The following is a 6,096-nucleotide window of genomic DNA, read 5'->3' as shown; positions in this document are numbered from 1 at the left end:
GATGTAGAGGCGCGCACGTGTCTTAGTAGAGGCGCGCACGTAGCATGTGCACGTACGTACAGTGGCCAGGGTGCAAGAAAGAAAATACGGCCACGTATGTGTACATACGGGCGGGGTCTCGAACGCCTACTGGTGCATACGTACGGCGAGGGCTCGTGTACATGGCTGGGTCGGAACGGAGAAATAGCGTCGTCGTCGTGTTCATGGGGAGGCAACAGAATGCGCCATGTTCATGGGGAGGCAATGGAATGCGTCGTGTTCATTGGGAGGGCTTGGACGGAACAGGCGATGGAAACGAGGCCTGGCGTAGCGCAGAATGGAGGAAACAGCCTTGTGTTCGTCCGGCCACGTTCGAAACGGGATCCTGTTCATTGGGAGGGGTCTGGCGTACCGCAAAACGGAGGAAACGGACCTCCTACGGTCGAAACGGGGGTCTTGTTGATCGGGATGGGTGTGGCGTACCGCAAAACGGACGAAACGGACTTGTGTTGGAGTGCTACGGTCGAAACGGGGGTCCTGTTCATCGGGAGGGGTGTGGCGTACCGCAAAACGGGACTCCATGGGATACTGTTCATCTCCACCGTCGACCTCCTCCAGCCTCCACGGGCTCCTGTTCATCCAGCCTCCACGGGCTCCTGTTCATCCAGCCCCCACGGGCTCATGTTCATCTAGCCTCCACCGCACGCTACTCCACCGGCTACTGTTCAACCACCCCTCCATCGTCTATTGTTCATCCAGCCCTCCACACCACGGGGTCCTGTTCAACCACCCCTCCATGGGCACCCCTCCATCTTCTACTGTTCATCCAGCCCTCCACACCACGGGGTCCTGTTCATCCACCCCTCCATGGGCACCCCTCCACCGTTTACTGTTCATCTAGCCCTCCACACCACGGGGGTCCTGTTCATCCACCCCTCCACCGTCTACTGTTCATCTAGCCCTCCATCACACCACCGGGTCCTGTTCATCCAGAGGCAACGCCACCGCTCACTAGTCATCCAACCCCCCTTCCCCCGCAACGCTCACGGTTCATCCCATCGATCGGCTTCAGTTAGCAGCAGTAGCGAAGGAATCGCTCGATCGGGTTCAGTTAACAGCCATTGATCGATCGCTCGGGTTCAGTAACGCATAGCCTGCAGTGCAATAGCTCGGGTTCAGTTAGAGACCAACACCTCGCTCGGGTTCAGTAACGCATAGCCTGTAGTGCAATCGCTCAGGTTCAGTTAGAGACCAATGCCTCGCTCGGGTTCAATTAGAGCCAACGCCTCGCACACACGCGCGTATGTGTACGAGAGAAACGCGCATCGCTCGGCCCCCGACCTCCCACCGTAACCGGGAACTCCCCGAAATTTTCCTCGCCCTCGCTTCTACCACAGTTTTTTCCATCGTGGACGGCCCAAAGAATGTCACGCAGCTGCGTCTACGGCCCGCCCAGGACGAAAAGCCCATTTTCTGACATGATTTTTTGTCATAGAAGTAGGAGCTCACCACATCTATGATGATACCGGGTTTTGTCACAATTATCGTCATAGAAGTGTCATATGTATGACAGAAAAAAATTCGTTCTGCCCAAAATGTCACGGATGTGTCTTTTTTTTGTAGTGTTAGCAACCTAAAATGTGTCGGTGTACATAGGGTGTATGCACACGGACTAGGTGTTGGCATAGATGGACACGTGTCAATGGACTAAAGGTTGGAAACTTGTGGCGCGCGATTTCCGCGCGAGGGGGGAATTTTTTGGGTGTTCGTGCAAAATATCCCCAAGCCCCAACTCGAACCCGACTCCACAAACCTAACCAGTGGCTCCCGCCGCCGCCCCGTTCTCGATCCACAATCCTACCGCCGGCCTCGTGCTCCACCCTGTCATCAAGCCGTCGTGTCGGAGCTAGCATTCCCCCGTGCTCGAGCTCCACCCCGACATCCACCCGTCATTGCGCTCCAACCCTACCCCCCGAGCTCCATCCCGAGACCGAGCCGCCGTCCTCGAGATCCAGATACAGGTGCCGTCCTCGGGCCGACCGTCGACATCCAGCCGTCGTCCTCGCCAATACCCGTCCCTGCTGCTGCCGGGGCCCCATCTCCTGGCTCCCGCTGATGCACCTGCTATTGCCGGGGCTCCATCTCTGGGCTCTCGCTGCTGCCGGATCTGCAACGGGACCTGCTGCTGCTGGGGATCCATCCCCTTTGAGCTGCACCCCTCTCGAAGCCAGCCGTCGCCGTGCCCTGAGGTAAGCATCAAATCATCCTGAGATTTCCTTCTCTATACGTGAGGATGTGTAAGAGCCGCACACCTTATTTTCTAATGGTCTTGAAGTCAATTAGGCACACACTTGGACTTTTTATATCGTGTACCCTAAATTAATGTGACATTTTAATAAATTATTTAGAGTATGTGATGGTTCTTTTTTTTTTCTGATGTGCAGTGTCATACAGGTGGATAGGTGTTCAACAAAATGATATCTGAACTTCAAGCTGGTACCATAAAAAAATATTTCCTTCGGTGTTCTGATGTTTCTCGATGAAGTGTAATATATTTGACCATTAGCGACACCCTTCACCATAAGGCATAGATGTACCAATGATGTTATTTCTTGAAGCCAATTTGAAATTTTGTATCTCTTGTGAGTAGCAAGTAAACTGCTCAGGTTGATCTTATTTGTATATCTTCGAATTGTTTCCTGGTTGATATATTGGAAGAGCGTTGTCAGTCCAGAATTAATCAGTATAATTCAGTTTGGTTCAGTTCAGTCAGTATGCTTTAGAACAAATAATCAAAATTATCTGTTACGAAGAACATATCAGGCTTGTGTTTTCAATCTCCCTGTACTTCTATGTTTCCAAATCTTCTCCTATGGCTTTATTGTCTTAACTGCTTGTAGAACTGTACTGCAAGTTAGTTTATTATTGAAGAAAAATTCATTTATTATGATGTTGTCAGCTTGTGCTTAATTTTGTGATTGTTGAAGGCAAGGAAAAGAGATGGTGCAGAAGGAGCTTCAGCAGGCATGATGGTTCGACAACCACAATGTCGCAAGGTCATCCCCATGGCCCGGTAACACTATTTCAGGTTTGTCGCTCGCTCCCTACCCATCCACTCTGTAGTGGATGTTATTATTTTGGTTACTCCATGGACTGATTGGTTGCTATTGTGGTTAACCCATGGGCTAATATGACCTTCACCGAAACCATTACTTTTACAAAATTGCCTACCTTTGTTCTAGCATATTAAATTTTATCAGCATGCTCGAGTGCCTAAACATTGTTCTGTCGGAACATTATTTTTGTTTCTGCCGTCATGATATGTGTGAAGTTTGCAATGACTGGAGATATCACCAATGGTCATGGATCCAAAACTTCCATTTGTTCTACTCATATGCTTATCTTATTTGTTAGATAATGGAAGATGGTTCCTCAGCCTCTGCATCTTCCATGATTTATATTTCCCGGACTTTTTATTTCTTTGTGGGTTGATCTGGGATCCTACTTTGTTATACAAGCGCATGCTAGTCAGTGCTTTGCCATTGTTTCTCTCGGGATCACTCTGCATATAAGAATATTTTTACATACTGCATTATGCTCTATCTACATTGTAATTTGACATGTCATCCTTGATAGTTACCTCTATCTGTATCAAGCTTATATTGTAGAAATTATCTTTTTGTTAATTATAACTATATACTATTCTTTCACTCTTTCAGATAAAACTAGAATATTATTTTTGGACTTCGTAGTTTTAGGTTATTTCGTGTAGACTTTGTAGTTTGTGGTTAATGGCAATTCCGTATTACTCTCTGTCCCAAAATAAGTGTTCAACTTTGTAACAAAGTTGTACTAAAGTTGAGACACTTATTTGGGACGGAAGGAGTATTTAGGGAGTTGTGAATGCTATGCAATGTTGTGAATGTGTAGTATATTTATTATATATTTTTGTAGATTTTGTTTGAATAATTGCCTCTTAACTAGGATGAATGAGAAAATATCTTCATTTGGTATTACGTGCATTGCACGTGCACGCTCGCTGGTTAGAGTAAAAAATAGATGCAAGTAGAGTGATTACATATAGTTGTCATAATTACAATGCCTGATGAGAAACAAATTACTAATTCATTTAGTCTTGCCGACAATAGCCGGGAACTACGACCACCAGCATGCAGCATGAGCAATGGGTAGAGAACGGATGACTACCTCCCTGGGAAACATGGTCGCGCACATGCAGCAGAAAACAAATGGTGGATGGAAAGGCTACCTCACCGGGAACCAGGGCCACGACTTGTAGTGGGCTACTACTAGGTACATTTTTTGTTTCAGTAGTAATTAGCTCACATGCTATTGCATAACAGTTTCTATAATGTAACTTTGCAAGGTTGGCTAGCCTATGTGTTAACACTAAATTGCTTTGTGTATATATGTGTCATGGTTTCCTTTTCTATCCGTGGTTATGTAGCTTGTAATCATGAAAATCTAGAGAGGTTGCAAAAGAGGTTGTCTTTTCTGTAGTGAATGCTTATGTACTGGGCTATAAAATAAGCTACTAGGTTGTAGGAACTCTGTTTTGGATGGTCAATGCCTTCATCCTTGATAAAAGTGCAAGCACATGAACATAGTTCTATATAGTACCATGTGATCCAATTATAACTTCTGTACAAACTATATTGTTAACTATGATATCATGAAGATTTATTGATCAAATATGTGTTAATCCACATATGAGCTTTGAGCAACTTGGATTGATTCCAGTTTCTTGACAATTTTTTGTGAAAAATTTCAGGCACTTAGCTAACTGGTGCACATGGACGTGATGACTTTGCAGTGTTTATGTTCCAACCAACCTGTAATCATGGGTCTTATGTGTCTTCAAGACAATTTGATGTTTCGGATATTTTGGAGCTTGCACTCTATGCATGTGGATACATACTTGTTTGTTCTGGAGCTACACCATCTAGCTGAAGTCTCTGGTACTAGCAAATAGTGCTCATCCTTTTGTGACTTGTGTGTTATGGAGATATACCATCTAGCTGAAGTCTCTTGTACCAGCAAATAGTGCTCATCCTTTTGTGACTTGTGTGTTCTGGTTGATTGTTAAGATGGTCAAAACTATGCTTTGTTAAGATTGTTGTGTTCGTCAACTTGCGTTCAGTGTATATGCATGTTTCTAAACATATCTTCATTGTTATGCAGTATGTGTTCATCTTGAACCTGCTTATGGTTGTGACATTAATAATTATATAGATAATTATATATATGTATATTGTTTTTGCTGCACATCACTTTACCAGCAATTTATATGCCGGCAAAGGCAATATCTGTCACTATAGGTAGGGTATTTGTTGATAGACTATCTGTTGGCATAGGTATGGTGTACGTGGCTAATAAAGTGTCGGCATATGTAGGGTGTATGTGGACAGGCTATCTGTCGGCGTAGGTAGGGTGTATCTTGTCTGAAAAAGTGTCAGCGTAGGTAGGGTGTACGTGGACATACCATCTGTCGGCGTAAGTAGGGTGTATATCGACTGAAAAAGTGTCGGGAAGTAAACAACTGTCGGCAATACCTTTCCCCGCAGCAAGTCCTCTGACTCTTTCATCTTCTCTCAGCATTGGTGTTAGCTACAACTTATATGTCGGCAAAGGTACCCTATGCCGATACATTGGCGTGTCACGAAAGCTCTACCGTGGTGTAGTGTACTAGGGAAAACGTTATACACACAACTTTAGCAGTAGCGCTTGTTAAAAAAGCACGCTACTGCTAGACAGCAGTAGTGCGTGCAAAATAAGTGCGCTACAGATGGACATATATCAGTAGTGCGTCTCACGGAAAACTCGCTATTACTAAAATTCCAATCACTTAGCCGATGGGCTACACATAGCAGTAGCGATCTTCCAGAAACCGCGCTACCGCTAATATACTTATAGCCGCGCGTTTATGCTTAAAGCGTTACTGCTAACGAAAATAAAATAAAATGAAAAACGAATAGAAAAGTAAATGAAAATAAAAGAAATAGAAAAAGGAGAAAGGAAAAATATAAAATGTAAAGAGAAATAAATGAAAAAGGGAAAAAATGAGGAAGACGTAGCAGTAGCGCATTCTTTGAAACGCGC

General features: G+C 45.0%; 1 long non-coding RNA gene across 1 annotated transcript; it reads left to right on the top strand.

The window, feature by feature from the left end:
• Positions 1-1,787: 1,787 nt before the first annotated feature.
• LOC123131113 (uncharacterized) lies at positions 1,788-5,040 on the top strand. Its single transcript, XR_006464064.1, has 4 exons — positions 1,788-2,228; positions 2,424-3,067; positions 4,128-4,290; positions 4,769-5,040. It is a non-coding gene; the product is annotated as an uncharacterized lncRNA (long non-coding RNA).
• Positions 5,041-6,096: the final 1,056 nt, after the last annotated feature.

The sequence above is a fragment of the Triticum aestivum genome, chromosome 6A (genome assembly GCF_018294505.1).
Source record: "Triticum aestivum cultivar Chinese Spring chromosome 6A, IWGSC CS RefSeq v2.1, whole genome shotgun sequence".
NCBI classification, from domain to species: domain Eukaryota; kingdom Viridiplantae; phylum Streptophyta; class Magnoliopsida; order Poales; family Poaceae; genus Triticum; species Triticum aestivum.
This window is presented reverse-complemented; position numbering and strand designations above follow the sequence as displayed.